The following is a 13,781-nucleotide window of genomic DNA, read 5'->3' on the forward strand; positions in this document are numbered from 1 at the left end:
GAAAGAAATTGAAGCTTCTAAAGAGAAAGGGTTCATTGATAGAACAAATGTCTCCATTTTAGTCTAGACTGAACCAGGACAAAAAAGAAAAAAGCATGAAAATCAAAATCTAAAGTGGCCTTTACAGGCAAGCGGAAGGGGTGGTAAAGGCCCCAGATGTTGGGTGGACAAGCAGAGCAGTTGGTGTGGGATTATGGGCAGGGGGCGGGAACAGTAAAAACCTGAGAGTGAATACTGGAAGGTCACAAGATTGTGGAGATAAAGGGGTTCTCAGCAGGGTTTGCTGTTATTTCCTAGGAGTCCAAAAAGATTGCTTTCCTTCTTCTCCTACCTTAGAACTCTCATATGAATCACTTTGTGTCATGTCTGTGGTGCATAGTTGCCTCCTGACATGCTATACTGAGGGCTTTGGGACTTGCATCCTGTTCTGACTATACCAGATCTGAGACTAAATGTGGAAATATGAATCTGGATTAAAATGTGAAGATGATTTGACGGATTATTATGAGATAGAACCCCTCACCTTTTCAGGCTTTTTCTGTATGTCTGAAATTACAGTGTCTTTTATTGATTTTGAAATTGAATGCTAGGGACTGTGCTAAATACATAAACTTTAAGCCTGAGCAGGAGGAGTAACAGCCCCCATGCTTACAGACATGATTTTTCCCCACATGCATCATGCTTTGAAATTGGCCTAGAGCCATTCTACTTGGAGTGGGGACAATGGACCTACATCCATTTAGGAACTGTTTGATACAACTGGCAGTGAGTAATGAAATTGAGAGTGAGTATATGGGAGTATTTCGGTCAATGTGCAGGCTAAATTTATGTCTGTTGAATATAATACTTTATAAATTGGGGACTCAATTGTATTGTGTATGTCTTTGCGATGTTTGTATTTCATTCTTCTACCAGTTTATTTTTATTGTACTTTCTAAAAGTAGTACTCATAACAGATTGAGGAAAATAAACTAGTCTTTTACCACAGGGAAGGTTATTTAAGAAGAGTTACCTTTTCACAAGTTCCAGGCATTTTGTTGGTAAGCAACAGACTTTGTGTTTCAGGATCACAGGGCTGATTTACATCCTTGCTTCCTCTCTCATTCTTCACATAATATAAGCCTTCCCCATAATGTCTGGGCTCTGCATTTATACTTCTAGGCCCCTGGCTGGCATAAAATTCTGTAAATATTAGTACTCTCTCAACAACAGGATGTTTACTTAAGAATATATATAATGAAATAACATAGCAACATATAATGCAAGAATAGCAAATAAAACTTGGGAGGTCAATTTTCTTAAACTCTAGAAGAGGAACTTGGGGAAAAAAGATCTCAATTTTGCAACTAATTTTGTTATCAATTCAAAAAGAAATTTACTATTAACTCCTAAGACTAAGGAATTTAAATAGATATTGACTTTCATACTCAATTTTGAATATAGCATGTCACTTTCTGGTTACATAAATGAAGTGTATTAAATATCTTTTTATAAAGCACATGAATACAAATGAAGTAAGTTTAAAAATATATAACTAACAGATAAATGTAAATGCTTCCAAATAGGATGAATCTGAGGATGTTATCATGGGAAAACAAACTATAGATATTTGCTTTTATTTTTCTGAATGCTCTGCTTTTACTGACAGAATTATTAAGACTACCTTTCAAGTTTAGAAATTCCATGGGACAATCTTGCCAACAAGCTAGGTTTCAGTTCTTCCAAGAATATAAGATACTCAGGCAATAAATGTAAGAAGTGATTTAACTTCAGGGCACACTGTTACCTGGCTGAAAAGAGACAGGCACAGGCACCGAGCTCAACAGCAAACACAATACCTGGTTGTTTCCTCCATTGGCTGCTGAGAAATATCAAATTAGCTCTGTAGGTGGCAGCAGCAGCCTAAAGACTTCTGGAAAGAACATCTGCCCATGCCCAATGAAAGTCTTAGACAACACCAAGGTTGAAAAACAAGCTTTCTCTTTTTTTTTTATGTCTGTGGCATGTTAGAATTTCTTAACTGCACAAAGAATCTTGGGATTTTTTTTAAACCAACTGAATAATATAATACAGAGATAATGGCTACAACACAATAGTAGCAACTCAACCAAACCATGTCTTCTCTATCTTGGAAAAATAAATGGTTGTTCAGTATTTTATTTCAGCCAAAAAGGAGGGTGCCTGGAAATACAAATATCCTCTCCCCAGAACCATATGTGCCTGAAACTGTACTGTAAAAATCCCAAGCATTTTTTTAAAAAGTCTGTAACTTTAGAGGTAGAGGGTGCACTGTGGTCCTCCTCTTGCCTCCTCTCCTCACTTTTCCCTCCTCTCGCTTCTGCTGAATTTTTCTCTCTACTTCTTATCTCTTACTCCATTCCTTCCGCCTCGCATTTCCTTTCTATTTTTGGTATTCTGAGCCAATGTAAGTCTGTGCATATAGGCCAGGAAGATAATATTTGGAACTTCAAAGTTCATAAGAAAACTATTTTTGCAGGTGCTTTTCGTAGAGGAGAGGGTTACAGGAAGAAACAAAATTCATTTCAGATCAAATGCCACTTTCTTAAGGAAAAAAATAATCTTGGTAATGGAAGGTAAAATCTGGAAAAAGATTAGAAATACACAATAAGTTAACATAATTTAAGTGGTCTGTGGCAACCTGGGAGGTAGAGTTTCAGGAACCAGATCTCAAATAGGACGGGAGGTGGGAGACAGCTCCTGAAGAGAGGGACTAGATCCTTGTTACTTGGCAGCAGAGGATGTCAGGGAAACAAATCCTTGAGTCAGGCATGAATGAGGACATTATGAACACTTCAAAAGGAAAATATTTCTCTTACAGCAGCTTTTGCCTGCAGTATCAAAATTGACTTTTGTATTTCTTTCCTTTTATTTTAGGAGTGAGAGAGAGAGGGCCTAAGTGAGCCAGGGGCAATGAGAGGGAGGGAGAAAGGGAGAGAGAGAGAAGCGGGGCTCACCCAAAGTGGGCCTCATGCTCCCCCAAAGTGGGGTCTGTGAGATGACCTGACCTAACCTAAAGTGAGAGGCTGAACCGAGTCACTTAGGAGCCCCAACTTCTGGATTTCATTCCAAATTCTTTTAGCCTGCTGAATTTGATATTGGACCATGAACCTTGGCCCTAACACCACCCTTACTGGAACTAACATTTTCCTGACTAGGGAAAAAAGAAATTATTTTAACCAACTGTTATATGGCCCTGGGCCTCATTGCATCCTCTCCAGTGTGCTAGGTTTCAGTACTTACTGAAAATAGCCACCCTGAATTTCTCCTTGTCAGTTCTGCAAGACTCCTGAGCTTTTCCTTACCAAAATTCTCAGTGACTTTAATCACTGGTGTGTATTTCTTGCTTGTCACAGATTATGGAGACTCAGCTGTGTAATTTTTGCTCTGTTGGCATTTGTTTTATTTGACTGGCAAAAAGCTAACACTTAATTTGAAGAGCTGATCCTTACTGTCTTCTATTTCCCCTTTCTCATCACCAAACTTTAGCTAAAAGTCCAGTATTCAAAAGAGCATTCCCTCTAGTAATGTTTCAGGAAATGTCTCCTGAACACCTCACATTTATTCTGTTTTCCTTGTAAAGGCTCTCTCTCATCAATCTGACCCTTGAATCAGCCACCGAGGTCTCTCTCTTATTCCTATGCGAGTAAAGTTCAATGATCGTGATTAAAGGATGAAATTCAAACTCCTGGAGTTTCATTAGAGTTACCACATCCCCATCCCGTCTTAAAACATGTTTCCAGTCATGTCTACCTCTCATCTCCTAAATGTGTGCATTATTGATTTCTTTCACATGTATGTATTTGTTAGGATTTGAATCTGCCCAACTTAATTACTTCCTTATTTTTTCAGGTTCCTTCTTTCATCTAGAATATCATGTTTGCCTCTTCAAACTCTACCAATGTTTAAGGACCTGATTAAAGTCCTTCTATCTCCCAGAAGCCTTTGAGAGTTTGACCCTAGTTATTTCTCATATCCCCCAGTTACATGTGCCTTTTATTTGGTAGCTAAGTGAGCACCCTTGACTCATGTTGTAATTTAGCTTTCCTTGTGTGGCTTTTCTCAAATTCATGCCACATGAGGATATAGGTCTTTTCTTTTACACATCTTTGTATTTTTCTCAGTAACTGAAGTGGCCCATTGAGTACCTATGATTAAACAACCATCTAGGCTCGATGAATATCAGGATGTAGTGGGTTATAAATTTGGTCATATATAACCTGCTAATATCAGTCATTTAAAACCAGAAAAGTTTATTTCCCTCTGAAGCAACGTGTCTATCAGGGGTTCTCTGGCCATCATGCTGACTCCCAGATCCAGGCTTCCAGAGTGGATGCCTGTCTGGAACGTAACTGCTTCGTTGACACAGGAAAATAAAGGATGGTAAGTCTCACACTGACCCTTAATGCTTTCCACATGGAAGTGGTATACATATTAATTCTCCTATTTTACTGGCAAAGCAAATCCCCTGGCCAAACCTTGTATGAAGGGTGTAACTAAGTGTAATCCTACCATATGCCCAAAAGAGAACTTGAAAAGTTAGGTAGAGTGGGCAGACTCTAGTTAGGTAGAGTGAGCATGAAAAAGAAATAAATGTGTCATCCATTTCCCTCAGCCTGGGAAAAATGCAATCTCACATGGTAACCCAATTATCTTGTTATGGCATCTATTATAAACTTTGCATATAATAGTGGGTACTGTTGAAACATGTCAGATGTATATATAATCAACTGGCATTTACTTATGTGTTCTGTATATTTCCTTCCTTCTAACCATCAAATGTCTATTAGACTTGCTAATAGTGAAGGAGGACCGCATCCCTGTCCCGGCTTGTTTCTTTGTCATATGCTCCAAATAGTTAAGCCTCATAGTTAACACTAGTCAAAGCTGAGTGACAATAAGAAGCACTGAATTTAATTACTTCACTGTGTAGTCCCTGGAAAGAAGAGCTAGTTAAAGCAGAAAAGAAAAACAATTTAGAACTGGTAAAAAAATCTTATGCTTGTTTTGAAAGGTTACTTAAAATAAGATGTGAATTTGTTTGGAAAATATGCTACCTAAAACACAGGCAGTATTTTTTACTGTAATTAATATTCAAAATAATGTAAGATAACTAAGAATTAACCCCTCATAAAATTCATAGGCTCTGGGGCGTATCCTCACACCTGAGTGCCTGTAGGAAGAGAAACCTTGCCATCTGCATTTAATTGGAAATTGCCTGTTGCTTTTGTTCCATAAAAAGTAATCTTATAAAAGACATCTGTATTAGTAGGGAAAAGGCAACAGAGAACCTCCAATAAAAACAGAACCTGAAGGCGTTGCTTTCTCCACATAGATATTGGTTCTGTAAATCCAGCCTTGCCTTGTAAAGTTAATGAGGCTCCTCCAAGCCTTTAAAATGAGTACAAGGTGAAATCCACATAACTAGAGAAATAGATGGAGGTTAACCATACCGTGGGGTTATTATACTTCCTATGCTAACAGTGCCATAAAAACCTGGGCTAAGTGAACAGAGATATTAAACATTTTATTGCATATATATTGGGGTTAGTCCAAACTGGACAGTACAGTTAGGTCACCAAATATAAGGTCTTTGTGAAGAGGAAGGAAAAGGAATAGCTTCAGAAGTATTATAAGATAACAGGAAAAATATGAAAGCACCAGACAATAGATAGCATTGTAAGTGAGGAGAGAAGAGCAAGGAGTGGAACAAAGGAGAGAAAGAGAGAGAGCACAATGATATGATGTATTTGTAGTAAAGAACCTGTACTGTAATTGTAACTAAAGGCACCTGATTTTCTCTTTGAGGTATGTGTGTGTGCCTGTGTGCCTGTGCATGGGTGTGTGCATGTGTGTGTGTGTGTGTGTGTGTGTGTGTGTGCGCGCGCCTGTGTGCCCATGCATGGGTGCATGAATACGTGTGTGTATGTTTGACTCTAAACTACTTTTTAGAGAAGTATATTACCATACCTACACTAAAGGACCCAAATCTTAAGTGTACGACTCAATGAATTAAAAAGAATTAAACTGCCTATATAATCACCATGCTAATAAAAATTCAAAATCTTTCCAGAGCCCTCAGGCTCCCTAATTTATTGCCTCCACCATTCACTACACCCTGCCATACTCTGTAGCTGTATTTTAACTTTTATTTCCATACATTGGTTTTGGTTTTATTTGAACTTTTACAAAAATAGAATCATGTCTAGTCTCTTTACCTCAACAGTCTGATCCTCATTCATGCTGTTTTATGTGGCTGTAATTTGTCCTTTCTCATTTCTCTATCATAGTCTATTCTGTGAATATACTGCAATTTATGTATTGATTCCAGTATTGATGGACTTTAGGGTTGGTTCTAATATGAGGCTATTATGAATCCTTTTGCTAACCAGTCTTCTTAGACATGTCCTCTAAGGCACATGTGTACACATGCTTTTGGGGCATATACCTAATAATGGAGTTTAGGGAGCATAGGGTGTATATATGTGCTCAGCTCAGCAATATCAGAAGATATTGCCAGTTTTCCAGATGGTTGTACCAATTTATAATCTCAGCAGCAGTGTATAAAAATTAGAGATTCTCCATATCCTTATTAATACTGGATATTGTCAGTGTGTTTATGCATTTTAATTTTTGTTATTCCATTGCTTATGTATTGTATCTCACTTTGGTCTTCATTTGCATTTCCAGAATTACTGCTAAAGTGGAGCCCCTGTTCAGAATTTATCACATTTTAGTATTCTCTTTTGAGCGGTGCCTGTTCAGATCAACCATTTCATAGGGGTTGTCTGTGTCTTTCTTTTGTTTTTCTTTTTTTTTTTTTACATTTATTTATTTTTGAGAGACAGAGAGAGACAAAGAGCAAGCAGAGGAAGGGCAGAGATAGAAGGAGACACAGATTCCAAAGTAGGGCCAGGCTCTGAGCAAGCTGTCAGCACAGAGCCTGACACGGGGCTCAAACCCACAAACTGGGAGATCATGAGCTGAGCCGAAATCTGATGCTCAACTAACTAAGTCACCCAGGTGTCCCTGCGTGTTTTTTAAATCATGACTAGGTATTGAATTTGTTTAAAAATTGCATTACTTATGAAGATGACAATACCACTATTATGTTAATATGGTGATTAATATTGACCAACTTGTTTTTTAAAATGAATTGACTCTAAAAATTGAAATTGGAATTATTCAAATTTTGTTTTAGTCCATTGCAGTTAGTGAAAATATTCTGCATGTTTCAATTTGCTTTATACTTTTATTTGATTTATGATCCAGCATATGGTTATTTAAAACATATTCTGCATTTTTTTGTGACCTTACTGAGATCTCAATTAGGTAATTTTGATAGTAGCATTTTTCAATTTCTATGCACATTTAGTCCTTTCTCATCAGCTTGTCTATCTGTTTTCGTTAAGACAGTTGTTCTTAACCCTCTCATTGTGGTTTAGACTTTTCTATTTATCCTTTTATTTCTGCCATTATTTTATATTTGAAAACACACAGAATATTTAAATGATTCCCATTGAACTAGACTCTTTTATTAAATCCTCCTCCATTTCCCAAGTAATAATTCTTCCCTTAAAGTATACTTAGTAAATTCAGCTACACAATTTTCTGTTATTTGCATAGTATATGTTTTTGAACTTTTAAGTCATCATATTTAGGATGTGTTTTGTTCACAGATCAAAATTGTTTTTTTCCTGTTAGTTGGTATATTTATTTTTATCCAGTCTGATTATATTTTTTGCTTTAATCAGAGTATGTAGCTTAATTATACTGTTTAACTACTGTTATATTTGGATTAAATCTGCAATTCTGCTGTTTATTTTCTTTTTAGTCCCATATATTCTTTGTTTTTCTATTAGTATTGACTATAAGACAACCTTCTGTTGTCTTAATGTATATTTATATTATTGGCTTATTTGGTTTATATTATAATTTAGCTTAATACTTATGTATTCCATTTTCCTCTTAGGATATTAAACTTTAACCCAGACCTAATAAACTACATTCTTAACTTACTAGATTGTTTCTTAAATTAGTAGTTTTAGTATTTCATGGATAATAAAAATCTTATAATACCTTATATTCATTTATGCCCCCTACTAACTGCTGACATATGTTTTGATTCCATATACATTTTAAGTGCACAAGAAGTTGTAAGCAGTCAATATTCATTTAGATGGTCCATATTACTTACCTTTTCAGTGCTCTTCAGTGAGTCCAGTGATTATTGTCAATCTGCCCAAAACACTCCATTAGAATTAATTTTAGTACTTATCTGCTAGCACTGCAGTCCCTCATTCATTATTTCACTTTTCTTTTTGAGTAACATATTAGCTGGGTAAAAATTCCAATGTTCTGAGTTTCAGCACTTCAAATCTGCCATTCTTATCTCTGGTTTACTTCTTCTTTTCTGTTGAAAAATCAGCTTTCAGCAACTTATTTCTCCTTTGAAGGCAATGCACTATTTTATGACAGCTTTTAAGTTTTTGTTGTTGTTGTTGTTGTTGTTACTTTATTTACTTCTTGCTAAAATTAAATTAAACCTATGGCTTGAAGTTTTCCTAAGTTTGGTAAAATTCATATCCATTGTCAATGCAAAATGAATAAACCTTTTAAAACACTAGAAGAAAGGAAGAGAATTTTATTGGAGCCCACATTAGGACAGCTGCCAATTAATATACAACCTTCACAAAGAAGAGAATACACCAGCAGAGGAACATTGGTCTAGGGTTCTACACATTTTTTATGTGAAAAGTTACAAATCATTAAACACAGGACATTTCAGATGGTTGCAGACCTTATCTTAAATTTCTAATGTATTCAGAGCTGCATGATTTTAAGCTCACTGGAACCCGGGAAGTTTCTTCCTTTTCTTTTGTGCTCAAATTGTTCCTTTATTTTTCGTTTCTGTTGTTGTTGTTGTTGTTGTTGTTGTTGTTGTTGTTGTTTTCTTTAGCAAAGCCACTGTAACAATGTGCGCTCAGGGAAGAAATAGAGCCATGTTTTGAGGTGTTGCAGAGTCATTTTGGCCTTAGTAAATGTTAAAATATAGCTTCCCTGGGAGTCCAGGATTGAGTCCCTTAAACATTAAAACTTGAAAATTTTCTTTATTGCAGCATTGCTTTAAATATTGATCCTACCCATTCCTCATTTCCTTTCTTTTGTGATTTTGCAAAGACAGAATTGGTTGTATTAAAAAGAGGGTGCTAGGGGCTCCTGAGTTGCTCAGTTCCTTAAGTGTCAGACTTCAGCCCAGGTCATGATCTTGAGTGGGGGGGACAGGGTGAACATTAGGCAGGGAAAGATTAGGGAAGGCAGACTGTGGCTACAAGTGGGAGGCTGAAGAAGTGGTGGAGTTTGGAGTTTAGGGCGGGGGGAGATAAAGTATTCCAGACCTGCCTGAGCTAGGTGCCATGAGTAGAGTCTCACAGACTTTATGATAAGGTCCCAATAAAATGTAGGGACAAAAATCCTCGGTGGCAACCCAATCAAGACCCCAGAAACAGCCAGTTTCTATTTAATGATGTATTATTTAGCTTTGCTACATAACAGTCTCACTGCTTAACTACCACAACATTGATTTCTCATTCATGTTACAGTCAACAGGCCGGCTGCTTCTGCTCCACGTCTCTTGCCATTCTGGCACCCCAGCTGATGGAAGAGTTCCTATCTGGGAAGTATGTTCATGGCAGAAGGAAAATCTCTTGAACTTACCAACCTTCTGTCCGGACACGTCCACCCACATCCCTTTGCACATCCTGGTGGGTGGAATAGGTCCTGCAAGACGCCACATGGCTGCAGGTGAGGCCAATCAGGACCCCCCTTGAGAGCTTTATACTTTGCCTCCATAGACTCTACCGCTACTCTGTGAGACCGGCGTCTCTCCCACTCTCCTGTAACAATCTCACTGCTCTTGAATGAGTTTGAGCCAGTGTTGGGCTTTGTGCTAAGGGCTCAGAGCCTGGAGCAGGCTCTGGATTTTGTGTCTCCCTCTTTCTCTGCTCCTCCCCTGCTCACACTCTGTCTCTCTCTGTCTCTCTCTGTCTCTCTCTCTCTCTCTCTCTCTCTCTCTCTCTCTCTGTCGAAAATGAAGAAACATACATACATACAAAGAGGGTACTCTATTTCCGGGTTTGCTTGTTACTTGGGTTTAGCCTTTCCAGTTTCACAACTAAATCTGAAGTGTTGACCTGGGTCTATTTTATTGTGTGGGAACTTGAATCTAATTTTTTTTACCATCCAATACAATTTATCATCAGAACAACAAAACTCCAGCTTTCTTTACTGAAGTCTTTAGTTTCTCAGCAGCTTCTTGCTTGATCTTTGGTATCACTGTGTTGTGCTGCATGCCTGGCCTAGGAGTCAGCAAATACCTTGAGAGAACAGTTGTGCACAGAATATGGGGTGCTTAAGCTTTATTTGTCCAATTCTGGCCTCTCAAGTTCTGCCTGCTTAATAGTTCTGAACTTCATTTTTTGTGTTTGGCTGCACTGTTTGTCCTGTTACCTGCAGGAACTTGGCAAATATCGCAAGGAAAAGAAGCAACAAAAAAATCAGGATTTACCTCACATTTCCCTGGGATTTCAGTTTCTTCAGTCCTGAATGCTTTGGTTGTTTTCTATTGCATTTGAGCAGCTGTTGTATGCATGGTATCCAACGTTTATAATTGTTCTCAGTGGGATCGTTAGTCTGATACCAGCTAGTCTGGTACAGCCAGCAACAGAAGTCTCCCCTCTTCTTCTATAAAAGCAACATTACTCAACAAGAACATGGCCTTGTTACATTTCAACATACTGAGAAATGTCTCAGGAAAAGTGCCACAAATAAAAATATTTGTTTTTCTACACCCCGTTAATTATTGGGATGATAATTTAATCATGAATTACACTTTCACATCAATCAGTGTTGTGATAGAAGCAACTAATGTAACCTTTTCTCCATAGCCTTCATTTTAGCCAATAATTGACTGCCACTCTGGCTTGCCAGACAATTAAAGAAACAAGATAGAAATATGTTTGGGAGTTGCTGGGAGCCATTTTTGATACAATCACTGACTTCTGTGGGAGATACAAGCAAAGAATGTGGGCCAAGGGATTATGCATTACTATGTTACCATTCATCGGAGCAGAAACCTCTGAGGACCATTGTCTTGGGGCACCTCTGGTGGATGCTCCTTAGCTGCTCCATGGACAAAAACATGAGGAAAGCAACAAATTGGGAGTCAATGTACTGAATTTACTCAGGCCACTGAAAACAGATCTCTTTTTATTGATGCATATTTCATTTTCATAAATAAATCTTCTTTTGCTTAAATCACACATGGCAATTATTTTATTTTTAGACACAAATTAAAAAAAACTATTTTATCGGTCTGGAGGGGTAGATACAGTTGATATGTAGTTCAACCTGCCATCCAGATAGAAACTGTGCCTATTTTTGTTTAAAATTTATAAAATCCTTTTTAATGTTTATTTATTTTTGAGAGAGAGAGACAGACAGAGCACAAGCAGGGGAGGTGCAAAGAGAGAGGGAGACACAGAATCTGAAGCAGGCTCTGGGTTCTGAGCTGTCAACAGACCCAACACAAGGCTCGAACCCACCAACCACGAGATCATGGCCTGAACCGAGGTCAGACACTTAACCAACTAAGCCACCCAGGAGCTCCTATTTTTATAAATAAAGTTTTATGGAACACAGACACAGTCATTTTTTTGCATGTTGTGTGTGGCTGCTGTCACACTGTAACTGCAGGATTGAGTAGTTGTAGAGTCTGGGTGTGGTCTGCAAAGTCTCAAATATTTTCTATCAGGTCTTTCACAGAGAAAGTTTTAGATACTAGTTTAGATACTAATAATGAACTTGATCCCCTATCTTAAATAAGAAATGAACACACCAGGACAGTGTTAGGAAACAGAATTCTGGTATGAGAGGAATAGTTGAACACCAAGCACACAGCTCAAAGACAGACGAAGGATCTGCTTCCTCATGAACATTTTCTGGCACGCTATCCAGTCCACTTGCTAGCTCTATGACTTGCCATCTCCAAGCCCTGCAATCCTCAAATTTACTGGGGACAATAATATTTGCTTCATGAGGTGGTTGTGATGATTAATGAAATATTACTCGGAAAATGCTTATGTCTGTATTCCTTAGAGTAAATGCTCAATAACTTATATCTCTTCTTTATCAAAATCTTTTCAGAGACCAGAAAGAAAACTTTCCTAGGGATATAGATAAAGGAATTTTAATAACTCAATTTTGACTTAGAGATGAACTCTTTTCTACTGTGCTTCCCCAGATGTCAAAAACCTTGGCTTTCCAAGCCCTGCTGCAAGATTCGTACCGACCAATGGACAGGCATTAACGTTTCCTCCACGCTTCAGGTCGAGCAGGCAAGGAGTTATGTTGTAGAAGAATTTGTCCTAAAACGTATCATCAGTTTTAAATGTGACCCATTTAAGTCCATAAGGATTTCATAGTTTAAATATTATTAAATTTTACATCTCCAAAAACATGAGCAAACATTCAGAAACCCCCTTCCATATTGCATCCCACAAATGAAAGAGAGAATGAGAAAGAGAGACCCGAAGACAATGGTTGCTTTTCTTTCATAGGTAGTTAGGGACTTGGGGTCAGAACTGGCCCATGACCAGTGTAACGTATTCTTAGGCCAGCATTCACTCTTCTGTCTCTGACTCTGCTCTTGCTAATGCAGCAAAATTCTCATGATTTTTTTCTCTTTGTTTTCAATAATTTTGTGGTGGTGGTTGTTGCTTTGGCGAATTACCCCTGAGACTCATAAGGATATTGTTTAAAGCATACAATTATGTCTTGATTACTGTTTGTTTGAATCCAATAATACTTTTTAGTCTCAAAATTCAAATTTTCCATTTCAATTGGGTTAGCTCATAATCGACAGCAATTATTTATTTTTATTCAGAGAAACTAAAATAGGAGATGTGATTAAATTCTCTACTGCAGTGACATGGCATTTATTTGATTGTGCCTAAGTATTTTTTTTCTTTTTTACATGAGATTCTTATTAGGGTGCTGTGAGGATTAGTGATAAATTATATTACAGGAGGGCTGAAGGCAAAGGTGGAAATTACCATGCAACTATAAAATATAATAGTATTGTGTTTGGATGCTTGGTAATTGAGTTAGTTTTTACAAGTTTCTTAGCAGAATGAGGCATTCCACTTAGCCTTCTTGTGGGCCACTGGTTAATCTCACTAATCTCCATGGTCACAAAGCACTGGCCTACCAGTATGGGTCTAGCAATCTTGGGGACACATACTTTTGTACCCAAGGGGTCATAAGTACAGTCTGCTTTTCAGGATATGCATACTACTGACGGAAATAAGCAGGATGCAGTTTTACATTCTTACCTAACAACTGTATTCCACTAGTTAGTCAGGGATATAGTACATGCAGATCCAGCATAGGTTCTAGAGTCAGAGAGCCTCAGTTCTAAGCCCAGCCATCACTTGGCTAGATTAGTGGCAGTGGAGAAATCATCAATCTAGGGGGAAACTTCTCTCTTCCATAAATCAATAACTACCTCAGAGATTTAGTTTTCAGGATATTGAATAGAAAACACATATAAAGCAGTTAACCAGTCCTTAGCACTCAGGAAATGTTAGTTATAATAATGATTATGATAATTATCATTATTACTTTTATTAGTGATAATTCCACTTTTGCCATTTCTTTCATCATCAAATCATACAATGTGGAAAGATCTTTAGATCCAAGCCCAC

The sequence above is a fragment of the Suricata suricatta genome, chromosome 14, assembly GCF_006229205.1.
Source record: "Suricata suricatta isolate VVHF042 chromosome 14, meerkat_22Aug2017_6uvM2_HiC, whole genome shotgun sequence".
Classification (NCBI taxonomy): domain Eukaryota; kingdom Metazoa; phylum Chordata; class Mammalia; order Carnivora; family Herpestidae; genus Suricata; species Suricata suricatta.